This window comes from Lissotriton vulgaris, chromosome 3_1 (genome assembly GCF_964263255.1).
Source record: "Lissotriton vulgaris chromosome 3_1, aLisVul1.2, whole genome shotgun sequence".
Taxonomy (NCBI): Eukaryota; Metazoa; Chordata; class Amphibia; order Caudata; family Salamandridae; genus Lissotriton; species Lissotriton vulgaris.
In genome coordinates, this window is record NC_141689.1 from 1,099,496,230 (window position 1) to 1,099,518,563 (window position 22,334).

The following is a 22,334-nucleotide window of genomic DNA, read 5'->3' on the forward strand; positions in this document are numbered from 1 at the left end:
TCAGCTGTGACAGAACTGCGTGAAAGACTCAACGAGGCATCAGTAAACCACCACCAATGAGGAGACACGCTAAACCCAAGTAGTGAAACGCTCCCGCAGTTTAACACCCATGCCGCCCCTTCCCGGAATCACTGTTAAGAGTGGACTCTGCAGCCAATCAGCACTTCGGTATGCAGTGCAACGAATTTAGGTTGGCTGAGGTGAAAGGGATACCTCAATCCTAGGTCACTTTAAACATTACGTGTCTCACCCACTCTTAGAATATGTTTAGCCATATAACTGGCTCTCTGTCGACACAGAAGAAGTGACAATACAGACATATTATTTAATGTTAAAAAATCGAAAATGGACAGCAACTTGCCTTCACGGGTGGTCCTTGTAAAGTAAAGTTACGAGCAGCTGATCTGGCATTTTACATCAGCGGAAGCGGAGCAAAGCGGTTCTGTCATGTTGTGCTTTAGACGAACACTATTTCCATGGAATTCTTTCCACTGCAAAATTTAGTTTCCCCCACCTTGTGCGCTTTGCAGCACTGCCCGATCGGCCAAGCCTGGTAGGGGAGTACAGTAAGGAAAATACCTTGGGGGCTTGTGTGGGAGCCCCGGGGGCACCAAGGAGTCCCGCTTCCTGGTCTCCCTCTTTTGCCGGTGTAAGGGGAGGAGGGAATTTATATTCCAATGGCCCGGGACTGCGTAGGGGAACTCGGATACAAGGTGAGAGAAGAGGAGGACAGCACGGTAGCAGGATGACCACCGGAAAGACCTGCAGGACAAGGTTTCTCTGGCTTTGTCACTAACGAGGTCCATGGGGGTAACACCAACCCTAGTGACGCCCCTGCTGATTGCAACCATATCTATGAAATAAATTTCTTATCGCAAGTAATAATTTTATGTGGGCAACCTGGCATAAACGCAACTTACGGGAGACGGTATCTGTAGGCATGCAGGTATTAGAAGGCAGAAAGCGCATCCTTAGCAGCACACACAGTATTATTTGTTTATTAGATCCAATGTGCCAAAGAGTTGCCCAGCGCTTCGGTTTTACCCTTAATAAATCAGCGCACAATTGTTGCCCTTCATTCAGAAAGGATTGTAGGAGTGGTGACAGCTGTTGTCATTTGTGAAATCCTTGCCCATGACTCCCAGTTGTACACAGTCGCCCGTAAAGCTGCATGCCTGCCATTCCTGCTGGTTCCCAACCGCGCCTGTGATGCCATCTAGTGCATGCCTTTTCAGACGTAATAGAGGGATTTTTCTTGTTTGGGAAAACACAGCTTGGAAATAGCCAGCTATTCATTCTCCCGTGTCTGTACTCGAAGCTCTGTGTGAGTCTTTCGAGGTTCACTTGCTTCACGTACCTCGGGCATCGTTTCTATGCCCGAGTTATGCATTTCAGGCTCAGATATTGCCATGGCTTCGAAAGAAAAATACGGTAGACATTACTGCAGCTCTTTGCACTGATGGCATTTGGTCATAATGCTGGCTGAAAACATGTAATTAAGTGGGGGCACGAGCAATGTATCTTAATGTTCTTTTTAGTAACGCTACTTTTCTTATTGTGAAACGCTCTGACACCTTGACCTACAAGCCATGGTTGCTGCTTATTTATCTTAGGCAGCAAACAGCCACTAACAAAGCCAATAGTCCTGACTTATATGTATGATACTTGTAGCAGCAATATTGTCGTTGTGTCCCCAGGGCATCAAGTGTAAGCGTTTTCAATATTATATACAAGCCATGGTCGCTGCTTATTTATCTTAGGCAGCGAACAGCCACTGACAAAGCCAATAGTCATCACTTATAGGTATGATACTTCTACCAGCAATATTGTCTTGGGGTCCCCAAGGCGTCAAGTGTAAGCGTTTTCAATATTATATACAAGCCATGGTTGCTGCTTATGAAGCTTAGGCAGCGAAAAGCCATTGACATTTCCAATAGTCCCGTCTTATATGTATGATGCAGGTAGTATATATCTTGGGGTAATGACAGGAAAAGCTAAAAGTGTGCGGTACACTAGGCTATTCCCTAGTTTTTGGTTGTCTACTAACAGTGTGTGACATCTGGTTCTATTGGTAAGCACCTCGATGTCCTCAGACATCAAGTAAGTGTATGTCTACGATAATTGATACCTGTATCAATATTCTGGAAATGTATTGTCGGGGGTGGCCTTGGGTTTCTGGCTGCTTCATTACAACACTTGAGACATGGTTTCACAAGCATTTGGCAACCTTCTTTATTGACCCCGAAAGCTAAGAATCTTATTTGACTTTAAGTATGGCCATTGATTTTAGAATTAAAACAGTTTTGGGAAATGTCAATGCTTATACACCTGTTGGGGTCCTCCATGTGAGTAACGTGGATCTAAGTCTAGGGCGGAGCAATGGTGGAAGCGGAATTTGCAGTTCCAGCTACTTTAAATGTACTTAGATTGTCTTCACCTGGATTGAATCAAGTAGAATAATACACATAACAGTAAGAGGTTTGTGAGTTTTATTATGGGCTCGAAGAACCAGTGGTGTGTTAAAGATTCTTACCTCATTTATTACGATGGGGAGACCAAAATGCTAAGCTCAGCAAGGCACCTGAGGTTAGCAAATTTTAGTGTGCCGCGGATGTTGAGAGTGCTCTATACGGGAGTTGCTTTCCACCCAAACTTGAGAACTGCCAAGAATTTGTCGCTGCTTCGGGGCATGGTATTCGTGGGCAGGGTACCGGATACTTCCATTCTTTCATTGGTGGGGCACTCACAGTGAGGCTATGGATTCCTGGGCGCAAATTCAAAAAATAGTATATACAAGCCAGGGTGCCTGCTTATTTATCTTATACAACAAACATCCATAGACAATACCAATAGTCCTGATTGGTAGGTATGTTACTGATACTAGTTACTGATACTATATATCTTGGTGTAATAATGAAAAATTACCAGCTGTGCGGTGCACTGTGATAAGCACAGATGTCGACCACGGTTCTTTGAGATTCCTCAGTTTTTAATCTCACCTACAGCTCAGTCTCATGGAGCGCCCGAGAGCTGATGGTAATATGATGTGATACCCCTGTCTGTAATACTAGATACAAGGTGTGTTATTATGGCGCTGTAGTCCATGTGTTGTTTGGTATGCGAGGTTACACCTAAAAGTGGGTCTGAATATTAAAGGCTTCTGCAGTTATAATGCATAGGTTGTAACGTTGTGCTGGGAGTGGTAAAAGGCTCTTGGGCCATTTTTACAAGCCGGCAGGGATAGCATTGTGATAATGCTAGGCTTAAAGACTTTGCTGCTGAACTGGGGCATTCAACATCAGGTTATTCATCTACACTGGACTCACAACGCCCGAGTCCTTTAGCTTCCGGTCAACCATTCCTAAAAAGGAGCTGACGCATTATTACATTCATGGCAAGCGCCCTCATGGGGAAGTTACTCATGTAAGGGAAATAGCACTGGTTTTAGTGGGGGGGGAATCTTTTCATACGGGACAGAAAGAACCCCAGGAAGGCGCCTGTGAGTCATTATAGATACGGCATGTGCTCTCGGTAAGGAATTATAACATAAAATAGGTTTACAGTTTTATTTTCTGGAACTATAAGGGGGGGGTGCCATGGCCTGTAAGCCAGGTACTGGTAGTGCGCTGTGATGTGGTCAGCTCACGTAGCTGGTGAATTGCAAAATCTGGCCCACATTTTCTTTTCTTTACATGTAGGTTACCGCTGGGGCGGGCTCCAGATTTCAAAAAGGGGTCTGTACTTACTGAGGGAGGCATGCTGAACATATTGCAACAATTTTCTTACCATGGGGGGGAGGCCAGGCCTACGTGTAACGGCCTCTGCGAAGGTTCGCCCAGGTACACTCTCAGCATGAACTCCAAAACACGCAGTTGCGGAGGTGCATCGGAATGCGGGGCCTGTGTCTAAAACCCTAGGCACCAAAGGGTGGTACATGTAAGCTTTGTGGGGATGCCGTGTCACACAGACACGCGCATACACGTATGTGTGGACAGACTTCTGAAAGGCCAATTGCATTGGCCTGGAAAGAATTGTGCTGGGCTGCAGCATACCTTGTTAGTAACTATGAAAGCGCTATTTCACAGCATTTCACACAATGTACTGTCCATAAGTAATGATGGATGGCCTATTGCATTCACTATTGACTACAGGTCTATTGTTTCATGTAGGTCATACTACCAGGCACCTCATTGTAGCACCAAGTTAAATGCTCTGCATGTGACACAAACTGATGCTATGTTAGACACTTCCAGTTGCAGGTTTGATAGAAATGTACCTGGTGCTGATCTTAGTTAAAGCTTAGCATGTGATAGCAATGAATACGGGCATGTGTATTGGATCTTTTGTCAGGTAACAAGAAACACTAATCGTTTGTGTTTGTTTTCATTTATGTATGACCGGACCCATGGTCGATACCGGGGAAGTGCTCCACACCACAACAACTGCAAGAAGTGGACAGCCAAGGAGACCCGTACACCTGGATCAGGAGTTTCAAGCAAAGGCTCAACTGTGATGGGCGGTCAATTCAACGGCTCAAGCGGTGCCAGCGGGTGAAGGTGCTACCCATTCATTATGGTTGAAGTGTGTAATTGTCACCCATTTATGTTTCCAGATGGGGAATATGGCAGGGCAATGCGTTTAAAGTGCATACCGTCACAGTTTGACCAGGAGCACAAATATTATGGAGGAGGCGTCACAACAACACCCTCGTTGTGAAACGGTTAACGCTTTGGCAGCGCTGTGCCCGCGGGCGCCTTTCATGTAATAACACTGCGGGGTGTTAAGAGGCTCCATAGTAGGAAGGTAGGCCGGCACAGGGCTCGGCCTTACCATGTTATGGTTGCACACTGTGTGGCCAGTTGAAGGAAAGGGCCAGGGCACTGCTTTTCACGTGTATACCGTCAGTTAGTCCAGGAGCACAAGTATTATGGAGGAGACTTTGCATCAATACCCTCGTTGTGAAGTGGATACTGCTAGGGGGCGCCTCCGCTCGCCTTTCATAAATAACACTGCGTAGCACTAGGAGGCTCCAGAGTACAGAGATAGGCTGGCACAGGGCATAGCCTTACAATGGTATGGTTGCACCAACAGCGATTAACATTGACGTGGGAGGTGCGAAGATCCGGCGCACCGTGGTGCTGATGAGGGAGGCCAGATAGTGGCGCCAGGAGGGGGGGTCAAGTGCCTATGAGTAGACCAGCCCCAGCTTTAGATCCTGCAACTTGAACTGGATACTGAAGTAGGTTGGGTTTTACACGTCTAGGGCCAAGATACGCCCGGTCACGGCGATTACAGGTATTCCAAAGATGGTCTGTCCGTCCAGAGTAGGAACCGTGAATTACTTAATTGCTATACCACACCGCCCTCAGTCGTTATCTAACACGTGGCTGGCAACAATTTGGTTAAACTGGGTAGGAGGGGCCTGATCGTAGAGTTAATCTCAGCGGTGAATTGGTTAGCAAAAGTACGCCCTGGCTGCACCATAGTGTGGCCCCAGGGATAACTAGGCTGCAATAACAAGATTGAGAAATTATTTCAAATACCTCAATTCCAGAATATTCCACATGGCTACATCTGGTGGCACCATTTCTACTTGCAGGTTGGTGTCCACCTAACGGAGACAGCTAATGAGCTACTGACAAAGAGTATTTGGGCATTCTAAGAAGGTTTCCCGAGGTAGGTATGACCTTTCAGTGTAGGAGGTTTGGGGGGGGGCAGATAGTCGGTCAACTATGCTGGCCTGTGGGGGTAAGGTCATAATCTGTGAGCAGCAATTTAAGGTCCTTAGGGGCGGCACCATTCATCGAATGGGGTCGCCCAGGGGGAGGGGCCATTGGTCTCTCCCAGAACTTCAGGGGCAGGATATCCGCTTGCTTGGAAGGGTGCGGGGGAGGGAGTCACGCTTTCCTCAGGCTGGTAGCCACCCCGCACATACACTATGACGTCACCAAATGGCACGAGTGTAAGGGCCCTCCTGTAATGGTTAAATGGAGTTCACGGTGCGTACGAGGGTAACCAGGAGAGGTACGTACTCTCCCGGTAACCGGGCCCTTGTTGCGCATGCGCACTCGAACGTGAGTGCGCAGCGGCAAAAAGGATCTGACACCGGTTAGCGACCTTGCCGTAGGCCTCAGAATTTGTGAATGCAAAATTGATAAGTAGGATGTTTGATTTGGTTAGGAACACGCTGTATTAGACATTTGTTAAGGTTAGCCCTTCATACCTGTCTCCCGTGCTGTAAATCTAATGTCTGAATTTTGCATTTAATAATTATGTAAAAAATGTTTATTTTACAAATTTTTATTTGTTTTCATATTTTAATAAATACGGCCGGGGGGTCGCGAGACCCCCTTCCTTCCAAAGAAATCCCTCGCCTGACTAAATTACTATGGGGATTGTATGTGGTGTTTGCATGTTAGGGAGGAGGTGGTCTTTAGTCCCAGACCATGTGTGTGCGCGCCATGTGGACGCTAACGGGAAAGGGATGCGTGTTTAGTGAAAATGTGCTGCCAGTGAATTTCTACAGTCCAGCAGCTGATAAAAGGATGCAGCAGTGGGTTATTTCATAGAAGTGTTGAGCGCACCATGTGACCGCTACTAAGCGGCCTTTTGGGACCTACGGCTAGCCGCTGAGTATGATGTTTATGGAGTAGCGGCTGGGATGTGACCTCAGCCAGGACAGAATGGCGTGGTGGTCCTTAGTGGGCCCTACTCCTATACGCTAGGGAGTGGTGCTGTTGTCATTGTCTGTGAGCCGCTATTAAGCACATGCACCTAGTTAGGGTGACGCAGTGCTGATGTAATTTTTCACGCAAGTGGCTGGTAGATCATTCACATTGATAGAGGAGGATAATTTAGCTTAAGTAAATCTAATGATAGAGACAAACATTTAGCTAGACATTAACATGAAACCACTTTGTAGAACTGACACTTAAAAAATGTGCCTTTTTTAAGACGTGCTAAATTAATCTGTAGTTTATTTTCTTGCACTAAGCCTTCATTTCTATTGTACTTTCATAAACAAAGAACCAGACAAGGCCTCCCCTTTGTCTAATTTTCCTATTTTCCTTTTACATTACTAAATTAACTAAATGCCTTTTAGAATTGCTGAACCATGCACAAATGTATTCGTTAGATGACCTAAATTTGACGTTGATACTTTCAGACTGTACCTTGTCTACATCTTGTGTTTACCATGGGAATAAAGAAAGAAGCTGTAGACCATTGGACATTTGCTTTTTATTGGCTCGAGATGACCTAACACCAGAATACATTGAAAACATGTATTGTGTTTTATATTAGTGCATGTTTTCTAGTTAGGGCATTTTAGGCAATTGGCATTTTCATAGCACTTCTTCCAGAACTACTCTTGATGAGGAATTCTTTTCCTGACCTTCTCAGATGTGACAGCCTTAGTTACTTGCCACTTTGGCAGTGACTCCTTCGATTTATCTCAATCCTTTTCCTTGTGAGTTTATGGGTGCAGCTACCCAGTGCCCATTGCTCAAATAGGGATACTCGGCTGACATTTCCTGAACTGCTCTTTATGGGGATTTTGACTTCTTAAATGCTCCATTAAGCTCACTCTTTTTCAGAACTCTTTATGGGTTCCACCTAAATTCTTAATTTTACTGATGTCTGATAGAGACCTGGGGCCAGGTGTACAACCATTCTGTTTTGCTGCCCCAAATGAGTGATTTTTGTGACTCACAATTAGTGGCTCGCAAAACAGAATGTACTAATGTGTCTTAGACACATTTTGCAATTCCCAATGGGGTCACAAATGACCTGCCTCATCAATATTCAAGAGTCAGTTGCAAATTACGACCCATTGTGAATGGGCAAGAACACTGGGATAGTGGCCTGCTGGGGACAGCAGACCACCATGTCTGTGTTTGCTTTTTAAACAAAGCACGTTTTTTTTCAAGTGCAGCCCATTTTCCTTAAAGAAAAACGGGATGTATTAAAAAAAAATGTCAATTTTTATTATCATTTTTTAAGGGCAGGCAGTGGTCTGTGGGACTACTGCCTGCTCTTAAATTTGTTTTTTTGCCTACATCATAAAGAGTAAGGGGTCCTCTGGGGAGCCATTCTCATTTGCAACTGGCTTACCACCTACTTTAAGTAGGTGGTAACTGCGATTTGCGCATACCAGTGCAACTCACTAGTAGGAAGGGAAGCCCTTGACACGCCTCTGCCTAAGAGCAACTCGCAAACCCAATTTTGTGAGTCGGTATCGGCAACTTGCAAAATAGGGTTTGTACATACCACAACCCTTTTTAGCAGTCACGATCGGCCCGATTCTACGTTAAAAAGGATCGTAAATCTTGCACTATTTCCTACATGGAACACATTTGTCATTTTTGCATTATTGTTGAATCTATCTATGTTTTTCTCTGATATATCTATAAATGGATTTCTCTGACTAACTGATTTGAATAAAAAGAAAATAAACAATTTACCACACTTGTCGTTATTGCATTATTGTTGAATCTAACCATGCATTTTCTGATATATCTATAAATGGATTTCTCTAACTAACTGATTTGAATGAAAAGAAAAGAAACAATCTACTAATCAAGAGATTAAGGTTTTAAAACTTATCCACAACTCTCATCATTGACTGATCTAAATTGCCTGTAATGATGATATTGATTAAGATGCTTATGACTTATGCTCCATTCTAAAATGGTGGGAAAGATCTTTTCACCTGGAGAAGAAAATAATGTGGAGTTGGAGCCCATCTTTATAAATCAAGCCTAGAACTTATTGAATTAAATTGACTACTATGCTAACAATAGCAACGGTTGCAAACAAAGGCCTCATGGAGCCTGAGGGCATTATCACCCCATCGGGCTCTGAGAGGCCTTTGTGGATTTTGAATTAGAACATTCTGCCTCATGGGGCGGATTGTTTTCATAGCTTTGCAGCTCGCTGTAGATGGGCTATACAGCCATTAAAAGCCCGCTCCATTGTTACAGGCCCTTGCCTTTGGTTCGGGCCTTAAACACTACAGTGGGGCTTTAATGGCCGGTATAGCGCCTTAAGGTAGGCTATAAAGCTATAATAATGTATGTGTACCAGCAGTAGGGGAATGTATTTAAGAAAGGAGATGGCCAATTTTCTAAATGATAACGCACTCTGGAATATTCATTATTGTTACTATACTGTGCTTGCTGAGAGTAGAATGGTTTTAGAAAACTTCTTTTGAAAAATGGATATGAACTATTTCCTTTTGCCTACTCTATGTTTTAAGCGGCATTGATTGGTGGGTTTTGTGGTGTCACATCATAAAGAGTACCTTCAGATGATCTATGAAGTAGAAGAGTGTCAGTCTAACTAGTGAGCGAGAACTGACACAAGCATCTGAAAATTAAATGCTAAGGAAAAGAAAGCCACCCTCTGTTAGAAATGGGGGTCTCTAGTTGGCAGAGGTAGGTACCTTTGTCTAAATAGGGACACTTGAGTCTAGTCAGGATAAGGGGGATAAACACTCTAGATAACCCCTGCTCACCCTCTTTGTAGTTTGGCCCGAGGAGAGAGGCTTATGTGTAAAGTATTTGTACCAACACTCACAGTAACACAGTGATAACACCACAAATGGACACCACACCAGTTTAGAAAAATAAAGTATCTTTATCTAAACTTTAACAAGACCAAAACGACTAAAATTCGCCATAGAAGTATTACGAAAAATGACTTTCAAAAGGCTTTAGCAGCTGAGTCCATAGAAAACTATGGATGCGTGATTTCTTACAAAGTACATGTTATTGCGACAAAATTCACAAAGCCAACCAGCCGCAGTGATGGGAAGCGGGAAAACCAAAGAGATGTGTCGATTCCTGAGACCTTCATGGATGCGATGCAACATTTCCGCTGGACACAGGGGCGCCGTGCTTCGGGTCCAGTCTGTAGGGGGAAGTGATGTGTTGACTTTGAGACGACTCCAATCCGCGAGAAATGCGTCGGGGAAAATTTACTGCACAGGGACGATACGTGGAAATCCGGGATGCGTCAGCCAACGATAAAGGCGCCTAGGGTGCTGCGTCGATTTCTTCAGCCGCGATCCCTCGATGCATCACTTCTTGCAACCGTGACAGGAGCTGTGTCGGTTTCAGCAGCGGTGCAGTGGTGCAGGGAGATTCTTCTCGCACCCCGGCATTGCGTCTGAAAAACTGTTGCAAGAAGAGTGATGCGTCAATTTCCTTTATGTTATGTTGCCTTCTATATCCCAGCAGCAGAAACAACCTCTAGAGGCCACACACAGTCACAGGTACTCCTGGAAGATCAGAACTCCCAGCAAGGAAGTTCAGGAGAGCTAGGGATGAAGCCTTTGTGTTTCTGAGACTTCAAAACAGGAGGCAAGCTCTACTCAAGCCCTTGGAGACTTTCCTGAAGCAGGGGACACAGCACACAGCAAAGTCCTTCTCCTTTCTTTGGCAGAAAGAGCAACTGCAGGCCAACCCCAGACACACAGCAAGGGCAGTACTTCTCCTCAGTTTCTCCAGCTCTTCTCCTGAGGAAAGGTTCCTCTTGAGTCCAGAAGTAGTCAAAGTCAGGGGTTTTGGGTCTGATACTTATACCACAACATGTCTTTGTTCTCTTTGTGCAAGGGGCTCTAAGCCCAGTTCAAACCAGTTCTGTGGGGCACTCTGCCAGTACACAACAACATCTATTGTCAATGTTAGCCTTGGCTCCAAACACACCACAGGGGGGCAGAGCCAGCAATTAACTCCCATGATTTCCTATGGGGACAGATAGCCTTACAATAGTGAACAAGCATTTACAATGCAATGGTTTCGCCTTTGGAAAAGTTAGAGTTATTGGCATTGTAAATGACAAAATGTGTATTTATGTGTTGGTTTTGAAAACAGATAAATAAATGGCATTGTCATTTACATTGCCATTAGCTTAATCTCTGCAGTCACTCTGCACTCTCTAGCACTCCCTAGCACTCCCTACTCACTCTGCACTCTCTAGCACTCCCTAGAACTCCCTACTCACTCTGAACTCTCTAGCACTCCCTACTCACTCTGCACTCTCTAGCACTCCCTACTCACTCTGCACTCTCTAGCACTCCCTAGAACTCTGCACTCTCTAGCACTCCCTAGCACTCTGCACTCTCTAGCACTCCCTAGCACTCCCTATGCACTCTGCACTCCCTATGCACTCTGCACTCCCTATGCACTCTGCACTCATATAAAACGACCGCAGTGCTACAGCCTTACAATGTTTTGTTCAATAGTTTCTGCACTTTGTAGTGAAACTGGCACATACACACTCACCGGCACCTGTGTGCTATCAATTTCTGAAAAGATGCCATACTTACTGTACATATGCAACCCCTAAGATCAACCGCACACAAACGAAGAACATTCACTAGGGACAGAATACGTCTCTAACCCAAAATGAAGGTTTACAGATAAATTCAATGCAAAATCCGTCATTGAGATTTAGTTTAGATGTTTGCCAAAGATTTCTGTGTGGGGGCATTAGTTTAATTATATTCAGAGCGGGCTCAAAACTAGACTTCATACATCTACCAGATCTCGGTAAAAGGTAAGCAGTTCTATTTGGAGTCACAATCAACAGTAACTTTAAAGACAACGGTCTCCAGCCGACTCTGCACTATAACCACTGGCGCTTATTTTAGTAGAACAGCTCGAAAGTAGCTATAAAAAGACGTTTTCGAAATGATGGGCGTTTAATGCGTTTGGAGCAATACAGCCAAGCAGAAAAGTAAGATGCTGACCAAAGAAGGCACACAAAAGCATCTGGTATATAACCCAGTCAAGGCAATCCCTAGTCAGAGGGCACCAAGAAATTCTCATCAGGTCGTGGTAAGCTTGCTCCATATTCCCTGGTCCTGTTTCGTCCTCCTTGCCCAAAGCCATGTTAGATCATGTAGTAGTAGGTCATGCTCTCTACACCAAGGCTTATGCTCTCAGTGATCCACAGTCAGAGATGTGACATACTTCTCTTGATCTGAAGTATCATAATACTAACACCATCTCATTATTTTTTACTGGGTCCTTCAACCCAGTGTACATGCACACACGGGTCTTACCATGCGGCGAAACAAGTCTTTAACCCCTCAGCAGACACCTCATGCAACTTCGCATCATTAAACCATCAGTGATCTCCTAGGTCATATAAACCGTGATCATGTTAAGGAGCAAGATCTACAAGAATGCCTGCGTGTAACCTTGAATAACGTGATTCATTCATGCCCTACGCAAGTGTACGTGATTTTGTGTGACGGTCTGGTAGCTCCTCCTGGGCTGACACTGTGTGACCTGCAACTAAGATCTGGTAACTCCCGTATGCAAAAACACCATGTTAGCCTTGGCTCCAAACACACCACAGGGGGGCAGAGCCAGCAATTAACTCCCATGATTTCCTATGGGGACAGATAGCCTTACAATAGTAAACAAGCATTTACAATGCAATGGTTTCGCCTTTGGAAAAGTTAGAGTTATTGGCATTGTAAATGACAAAATGTGTATTTATGTGTTGGTTTTGAAAACAGATAAATAAATGGCATTGTCATTTACATTGCCATTAGCTTAATCTCTGCAGTCACTCTGCACTCTCTAGCACTCCCTAGCACTCCCTACTCACTCTGCACTCTCTAGCACTCCCTAGAACTCCCTACTCACTCTGCACTCTCTAGCACTCCCTACTCACTCTGCACTCTCTAGCACTCCCTACTCACTCTGCACTCTCTAGCACTCCCTAGAACTCTGCACTCTCTAGCACTCCCTAGCACTCTGCACTTTCTAGCACTCCCTAGCACTCCCTATGCACTCTGCACTCCCTATGCACTCTGCACTCCCTATGCACTCTGCACTCATATAAAACGACCGCAGTGCTACAGCCTTACAATGTTTTGTTCAATAGTTTCTGCACTTTGTAGTGAAACTGGCACATACACACTCACCGGCACCTGTGTGCTATCAATTTCTGAAAAGATGCCATACTTACTGTACATATGCAACCCCTAAGATCAACCGCACACAAACGAAGAACATTCACTAGGGACAGAATACGTCTCTAACCCAAAATGAAGGTTTACAGATAAATTCAATGCAAAATCCGTCATTGAGATTTAGTTTAGATGTTTGCCAAAGATTTCTGTGTGGGGGCATTAGTTTAATTATATTCAGAGCGGGCTCAAAACTAGACTTCATACATCTACCAGATCTCGGTAAAAGGTAAGCAGTTCTATTTGGAGTCACAATCAACAGTAACTTTAAAGACAACGGTCTCCAGCCGACTCTGCACTATAACCACTGGCGCTTATTTTAGTAGAACAGCTCGAAAGTAGCTATAAAAAGACGTTTTCGAAATGATGGGCGTTTAATGCGTTTGGAGCAATACAGCCAAGCAGAAAAGTAAGATGCTGACCAAAGAAGGCACAAAAAAAGCATCTGGTATATAACCCAGTCAAGGCAATCCCTACTCAGAGGGCACCAAGAAATTCTCATCAGGTCGTGGTAAGCTTGCTCCATATTCCCTGGTCCTGTTTCGTCCTCCTTGCCCAAAGCCATGTTAGATCATGTAGTAGTAGGTCATGCTCTCTACACCAAGGCTTATGCTCTCAGTGATCCACAGTCAGAGATGTGACATACTTCTCTTGATCTGAAGTATCATAATACTAACACCATCTCATTATTTTTTACTGGGTCCTTCAACCCAGTGTACATGCACACACGGGTCTTACCATGCGGCGAAACAAGTCTTTAACCCCTCAGCAGACACCTCATGCAACTTTGCCTCATTAAACCATCAGTGATCTCCTAGGTCATATAAACCGTGATCATGTTAAGGAGCAAGATCTACAAGAATGCCTGCGTGTAACCTTGAATAACGTGATTCATTCATGCCCTACGCAAGTGTACGTGATTTTGTGTGACGGTCTGGTAGCTCCTCCTGGGCTGACACTGTGTGACCTGCAACTAAGATCTGGTAACTCCCGTATGCAAAAACACCTTGTGACTAGGGTGTCCAACCTAAGTCCAGAAAGGATCCATAGCAAATGTTCAAGATGTAACCACTATTAAACCAGTTGAACTTCGATTCCTTGCATGCCTGGATTGCACCCCTGGACTCACGCTGGACACCTCGCCCTGTGCAACATTACAACACTTAGTAGTCTCTACTACTGAGCAGACACTTTGGGTGATATTGCACCAGATCCTTATCTTTAAACCCCAGGCAGACGCCCAGGGTCACGAGGTAGCAGTCGTGTTACCAGGCGCTTCCTGTCATAATGGTCACCATTATCCCTGTCCTTTAACCGCCAGATGCATTCTGGGACTTATAGTCCTGATTCAATTAATCCCAGGTCTCCCCTTTAACGAAGTGACTTGCGAATGGGGGGCTTGGGACACGGTGACGAGGAGCGTCTGGTCGCCCTTGAAGCCCCTTCCCCTGCCCCATTCTTCCCTAGAACTCCCTACTCACTCTGCACTCTCTAGCACTCCCTACTCACTCTGCACTCTCTAGCACTCCCTAGAACTCTGCACTCTCTAGCACTCCCTACTCACTCTGCACTCTCTAGCACTCCCTAGCACTCTGCACTCTCTAGCACTCCCTAGCACTCCCTATGCACTCTGCACTCCCTATGCACTCTGCACTCCCTATGCACTCTGCACTCATATAAAACGACCGCAGTGCTACAGCCTTACAATGTTTTGTTCAATAGTTTCTGCACTTTGTAGTGAAACTGGCACATACACACTCACCGGCACCTGTGTGCTATCAATTTCTGAAAAGATGCCATACTTACTGTACATATGCAACCCCTAAGATCAACCACACATAAACGAAGAACATTCACTAGGGACAGAATACGTCTCTAACCCAAAATGAAGGTTTACAGATAAATTCAATGCAAAATCCGTCATTGAGATTTACTTTAGATGTTTGCCAAAGATTTCGGTGTGGGGGCATTAGTTTGAATATATTCAGAGCGGGCTCAAAACTAGACTTCATACATCTACCAGAGCTCGGTAAAAGGTAAGCAGTTCTATTTGGAGTCACAATCAACAGTAACTTTAAAGACAACGGTCTCTAGCCGACTCTGCACTATAACCACTGGCGCTTATTTTAGTAGAACAGCTCGAAAGTAACTATAAAAAGACGTTTTCGAAATGATGGGCGTTTAATGCGTTCGGAGCAATACAGCCAAGCAGAAAAGTAAGATGCTGACCAAAGGAGGCACAAAAAAAGCATCTGGTATATAACCCAGTCAAGGCAATCCCTACTCAGAGGGCACCAAGAAATTCTCATCAGGTCGTGGTAAGCTTGCTCCATATTCCCTGGTCCTGTTTCGTCCTCCTTGCCCAAAGCCATGTTAGATCATGTAGTAGTAGGTCATGCTCTCTGCACCAAGGCTTATGCTCTCAGTGATCCACAGTCAGAGATGTGACATACTTCTCTTGATCTGAAGTATCATAATACAAACACCATCTCATTATTTTTTACTGGGTCCTTCAACCCAGTGTACATGCACACACGGGTCTTACCATGCGGCGAAACAAGTCTTTAACCCCTCAGCAGACACCTCATGCAACTTCGCATCATTAAACCATCAGTGATCTCCTAGGTCATATAAACCGTGATCATGTTAAGGAGCAAGATCTACAAGAATGCCTGCGTGTAACCTTGAATAACGTGATTCATTCATGCCCTACGCAAGTGTACGTGTTTTTGTGTGACGGTCTGGTAGCTCCTCCTGGGCTGACACTGTGTGACCTGCAACTAAGATCTGGCAACTCCCTTATGCAAAAACACCATGTGACTAGGGTGTCCAACCTAAGTCCAGAAAGGGTCCATAGCAAATGTTCAAGATATAACTACTATTAAACCAGTTGAACTTCGATTCCTTGCATGCCTGGATCGCACCCCTGGACTCACGCTGGACACCTCACCCTGTGCAACATTACAACACTTAGCAGTCTCTACTACTGAGCAGACACTTTGGGTGATATTGCACCAGATCCTTATCTTTAAACCCCAGGCAGATGCCCAGGGTCACGAGGTAGCAGTCGAGTTACCAGGCGCTTCCTGTCACCATGGTCACCATTATCCCTGTCCTTTAACTGCCAGATGCATTCTGGGACTTATAGTCCTGATTCAATTAAACCCAGGTCTCCCCTTTAACGAAGTGACTTGCGAAAGGGGGGCTTGGGACACGGTGACGAGGAGCGTCTGGTCGCCCTCGATGCCCCTTCCCCTGCCCCATTCTTACTGGCACACAGTCGGGATACTTCTTGCGGATCTTCTCGCCCTCGGACCGCCGCTTCTCGAACGGGTGCTCCTCCTTATATACGAACTTCATGTCGGGGCCGTGCGGACGCTGGGGCTCTCCTGGCTCGGTGTCGGTGCTCTCTGTACCTGGGGGGGCGCTGGGGGTGGGTCTCCTGGTTCGGTGTGGTTCCTCTCTGTACCTGGCTCCGCGATACCAACAACAACCGCGTCACCGCCCACCAGCGGCGCCGCTTTCGCATTCACAGACGGAGCTGCGCCAGCGGCGTAACCCGCCATAGACATGGAGAGAGGACTGAGCGTTACCTCTCCTTGGCGGACATCTTGGAACGGGATGACCTCGCATTAAAGTATTATTAAGGACGGAGAGGCGGCACTTCCGGGTCGCACTAGGCAGCGGCCCGGCAACGAATTCAATGCCCCTGGGTCGCGGCGGTAATTTTCGAGGGGCAATGCCGGGCGGGGACCGGCTGATTTAAAATCACAATAAATCGAGGTGGGCACTCGATATTAGGGCGGCAATGTCCCCTGCAGGGTGGGCACCTGCTAGGGGACTTTCAGATCGGCACAAACGGGTCCAAGGGGCGCGGGGGCGGGGAGGCACACGGAGGGGGACGGGAATGGACAGCGCATCGGAAATCACTTTCAGTGAAAGGGGAGGGAACAGGAAAAAACGAAACTCCGCCCATGGAAAAAATCTCGGGAACGCCCCCGAATCTGGTCCGGCCTTGACGGACAGATCTCTGTTCCAATGGCTAGCCTCCATTTATGGAGCTAGCCAATGGAACAGAGGGCGTATTCCAAGAGTCCCTTACTGAAGACTAGAGATTTCTCTGGGGGCGGAGCTTACTGTCCGTTACCCAGGCGAAACCTAAAAACGAAATTGGCAGTATTTCACCATCAGGACATGCCACACACATCAGGGCATGCCCTACCTTTAACATACACCGCACCCTGCCCACAGGGGTACCTTGGGCCTACCTTAGGGGTGACTGACATGTAAGAAAAGGGATGGTTAGGGCCTGTCAAGTGGGTGCACTTGCCAAGTCGACATGGAAGTTAACAACTGCGCACAGACACTGCGTTGGCAAGTCTGAGTTACCGTTTCAGAACTACTCGTGTGGGTGGCAGAATCAGTCCTGCAGGCTCACTAGTAGTATTTGATTTACCAGCCCTGGCACACTCAGTGCACTTTACTAGGGACTGACCAGTACATCAAATATACAAATCAGAGAGGACCAATCATAATAACAATTTACACAGGGAGAACTTGCTCTTTGACACTGATCAGCAGTGGAAAAATGCCCAAAGCATCTAAGCCAGCAAAAATGAAATCCAGCACAGCATCAAAAATACCGGAGGTAGGGGCAAAAAGTCAGGGGAAGCCACACCAAAGATGCCAAGTCTAACACTCTATTTCTGTACCATTAATTTTTCAAACCTTTTCGGCCTTATTTAAAGTTTGGTGGGTAAGCTAGCATCTGTCAGGGCGTCTGAGGGCATTTTATCGGCCATCCAGGCAGACCGCCGTCCACCATATTTAGAGATCGCTGCCAGGCCAGCAGTGATATATGTGACTTCAGAGGAACCGCTGCAATGACAGCTCCTCTACAGGCACTGTAAGTTTGATGCTGAGCCCCTTCTCGGAGGCAACAGCGCCCTAAATGTTTTTGATTTTCAAAACAAACTCCAAAATTAGAGCAAGTTTTTGAAAAACAAAAAACGAATGAGCATCACTTGCTGGCACTTCGCTCCTAGGGTGGGGTGGTCATTTTTCTTCTTTTTCTATCCAGTACTGCCAGGTATATCCTGGAGGTGACGTACAGAAAAGAAAATCATTAGACCATTCACTCTAAATAGGCAGTTCAAAGAAAGCTTTTCGATGGTGGTGCCAGCGGGGCCACCACCAAAAGACAGATGACAGTCCGCATGGCTCTAAATAGACCAGAGGTTTGGCAGATAGGGTACTCTGCCATGCTTGTGATGGAGTACCCTGTCCTCTAAATACTAAATCAGGCCACCCATCTCCATTCCCCCCAATACACAAACAAGTTCCAGCAAAGTCAATATCAAATATATATTAAGAACGTCAAACAAACTGAGTTTGCCATTGCCTGCTGGTCCTTATTATCCGTGATCCTTTCTTCAGTAAAGAAATAGGTAAACATCTCTTAACAACACTTTTGCTCATGCTAGCTACACTAGCAAAGGATGGAAGAGAAGGTGAAATAAAACCAACAAGCACTTATGGGTGTGCTGTTGGGGGTGGGGCTTGGCTTTCAACAGGCTGTGCTGCCTGTTACTCTCTCTTTCACTGAAGATCAAACACATCCCTTCTGGCTTGCTTGTAGATCAATAGTTTGCGCTAATCCTTTGATCCGGTATTATTTGCTTGTAATATAATCTACCCTGTTGGTTTCACCGCACATTTAATGATTATTGACAGACAATAGAACAGGAAAGGGCGTGCATTTGAAGGTTGCCTCGGTAGCTATTTATAACTCCTGTTGAACTTTCGACACTTGCGATTGCTATTTCCACTCAGTAAACATTGTATTTCTCATGGTAACTGTTAAAACACTGAAACAACAAAGGTGCACTCTGTGGCTCATGCATATTTCAAATTACTTCACAGCGAAGAATCATTTTTTCACTATACTGTGCTTCTTTTTTTAAAGGGAAATCCAGTGGTGGATTATCAATGCTTCCTTCAGCAATCAGTGGAGTTTCCATGGCAACCCAATGCTACACCAGACCCTAGCATTAATGACTGATACAGGGCATATGTTCTTATAGGTCACTGCTGATATCTTAACATATCATAAAAAGAACAACTGTTTTCAAAGTCCATAGGTCTGTGTTTAATAGCCAAAGCATGAGAACACTGACATTCTCAAATGGTGCTGGCGTGTTTTGCATGTATAAATGCTGTGTATGACATTGCATCTAGCCCTACTAGCTTCGCCAGTGCAGAGGAAAAAGTAGCAAGAAGGATTTCTTTCTGTATAGAATTAGGGTTGTGAGAAATTACACCTGTGCGACTGCAAAATTACACCTGTGCAACATTTGTCACGCCCATGTATGTGCAGAATTGGTGACATCAATGTCGCTGATGATGTTTAGCATAAAAAAAAGAAAGAAAGAAGGAAAGAAACAGACAAGTAAACAAGAGAGAGGGAGTATTAACAAGATCGTGTGATAATTACTGCAAAAGTAGCTTAACGCAACTCTTCTTATCGCAGTCTATTACGGAAAAATAACTCTGTGTCAACATAGCATTCACAACACGGCGGTACCATGCGATAGGTCCAAGATAACGCGTCAAATGTCCACGATAAAGGCAACACAACGCCGCAAAAATGAGAAACACGAACGCAAAAAAAAACTTGTGATGAGGCCAATTGCGATACAAAAATCAGCGAAAACCAGCAACAGGCCTGCAATCTCCAAGCTTAAAGCGGGAAAAGGCAGCATAAAAGCAGAACAAAAACAAAGGGAAACAAAAATAAACCACATAGCACCATGGATGCACCTGGACCGAGTGCAGAGGTCAACGCGAACCCCACAAGTCCCACAGACCACCAGCAAGGAACAACGGGGTCAGGGAAGGCCAAGTAGAAAAGGGAGAGGAAGACGGGGTGCAGTCCGCAGGAAAACCAGATCAGCGTCACGGAGGTGACAGAACACTACCATTAACTGACCTACAATTAGACAAACATGAATTCAGTCGGAGTGTCGAGGAGGTCAATGGAGGAGGCCAGGTGGCGCTGGCATGATGTGAAAAGCAAAACCAAGCATAAAGTTGCTGCCAACAGAAAGGCAGCAAAGGCAACAGGAGGTGGTAGTCCGGCACCACAGGAGGAGCTGGAGGAAATGGAGGCCATAGTCATCAGTGTGGAGACAGTGCAAGGAATTGGGAGTCCAGATACAGCTCAATGGGACCTGACACAGCATCAACAGGGTGAGTAACGACCAGGGACTGGGGGTACGGGGGGAGATGGGCACAATGGCACACATGCACAAGGATATGTACCACACTGCACACCCACAATGACTCTGGATCATGTCCCTTATCCCCCCATGGCACTCTGCAGCACACACACATAGCAATAACAGCACATCCACATTGACGACAATGTGGTACAATGTGCAATGCCGACACTGCAGAACAGAGAACACAACTGGCTCCACTCACACACAGAAACAGGCCAACTACATCTAACAGAGCAGGAAACTGTGAGATGAAAACCAGAACCATGGTCCTAGGATGCTTGATTCTGGTCCAGGGTATACATTGCTTGGCAGTTTGGGCTGGACTGTTCCCTTGAGGCACAGGGTCAAGACTGATTTGCAAATGGCCATGTCTGGACTGGGGTGGCTTGGTGAGCAAAATAATGATGGATTAAACCCAGATCTGTGACTGGGGGTGAATGTTTTGCCATTGTGCAACATTCTGTCCATCATCTTGTGTGTTTTGTGTATCCTATCCACAACACAAAACTCAATCAGTAGTGCTTCATGGGTTGCAGTGCACTGAGTTAGTGGCACCTGGAGTGCTGAGAAGGGTATCAGGCAGATGATGGCATCCATGACAGGTGTTAGCTACTCTGTTAGTCTGCCAGTATGACTGTGTCAACTCTGGCATTTGGCATTTGGAGGTGGTCCTAGTGGTGGTGGCATGTAGCTCCTGCGGTGATGCGGTGTCTTGGCCGTTCAGGACTTGATTTGAAGTGTGAGCCCTGGTGGACCACAGTTGAGGTTGAAGGCAGCGGACAGCACAGAGCAACAGACACATGGCATTGATGACCACAAGGCCAACGTCTCAGAGGCCATCCAATATCTCATCAGACAGGGTCCCTGACTTGAGCTACACAGAGGTAGTGGGCCAGGATGCACTGCGGCCGACACTGGAAAAACGGCACGGGACGGTGACTTATGAGCACTGAAGTAGGGCCACGCAAACTGAGCAGGTCCTCGTTGAAGGGGAATGTGTCTGAGGATTGCAGGGACAGTGGAAGTTGTCCTCCAGGGCATGATGCAGAGGGCAGAACCCATCCGGAAGTGGCAGATTGAGGAGTGGAATGCTACAGCCTTGTTATTACCACCAAGTTGGTATCAGCTACATGAGGATGAAGACAACCCCCAGTCCATAGATTCAATGCCACCAAAGTTCAACCAGAGAATGTCCATGAATGTCGGGGAACCGACTTAGTCACACAGGGGCTGAGAGGGGATGCAGTCTGGGATGATGCTGGTACAATGAAATGAACTCTGCCATTGCTAAATCAGACTCAGTTCCAAATGTGTGACCTACTCAAGTGCAGTGTGGCCCGAGGGCAGTAGTCCATGTGGGCCGCTAGACACGTGTGGTTGGAATGCTATACACAGACTTGGTGGCACCTCATCGAAGGGAGTATAATGATATAATCTCTGCCATAAATAATGTTCTCTGCCATGGTGTAATCAAGACTCAGTTCCAAATGTGTGACCTACTAGTCCGCTGTGTATGCCGGTAATGTACGTCAACAAAAAAGGAGTACTGCAGGCCTTGCTCGCGGAGGCCATGATGGTCTGAGGAGGCTTGCGGGTGGTGGCCCTCGGGCTTGGAGCTTGCATGGCACTTGGAGGGCCCTCCTTGACACACGCCGGTGTTGGCAGCTGAGCAGTGAGGCCTGGGTGCGCAGGGGCAGGCTAGACAAGTTCGGGGACCAGTGGCCCGGTTTACAGCAGGCGCACAGGATCACATGCAACACCGCTCAAGGCAACAGCTTCGGCCTTGTGGCCGGGTGAGAGGTGCCACCCTGGCAGAGAGGTTGGGCATTCTGGAAGAGAACCACACCCAGAGTTGCGTGCTTTTTATTCACACCCATACGCTTGCCTGGCGTACGCCGGACCAGCCCATTCCGCTCACACTTACAGAGGGGACGTAACAAGCTACATTTCCACAAGCATCCCCACTGGCTGGGGTGACATGGTTGTGTCCACTGTCCACTGCACTCCAAACACCAGCAGTGTATGTCCACATCGATATGTGTGTGGTCTGCATACTGTAGTCTGGCCAT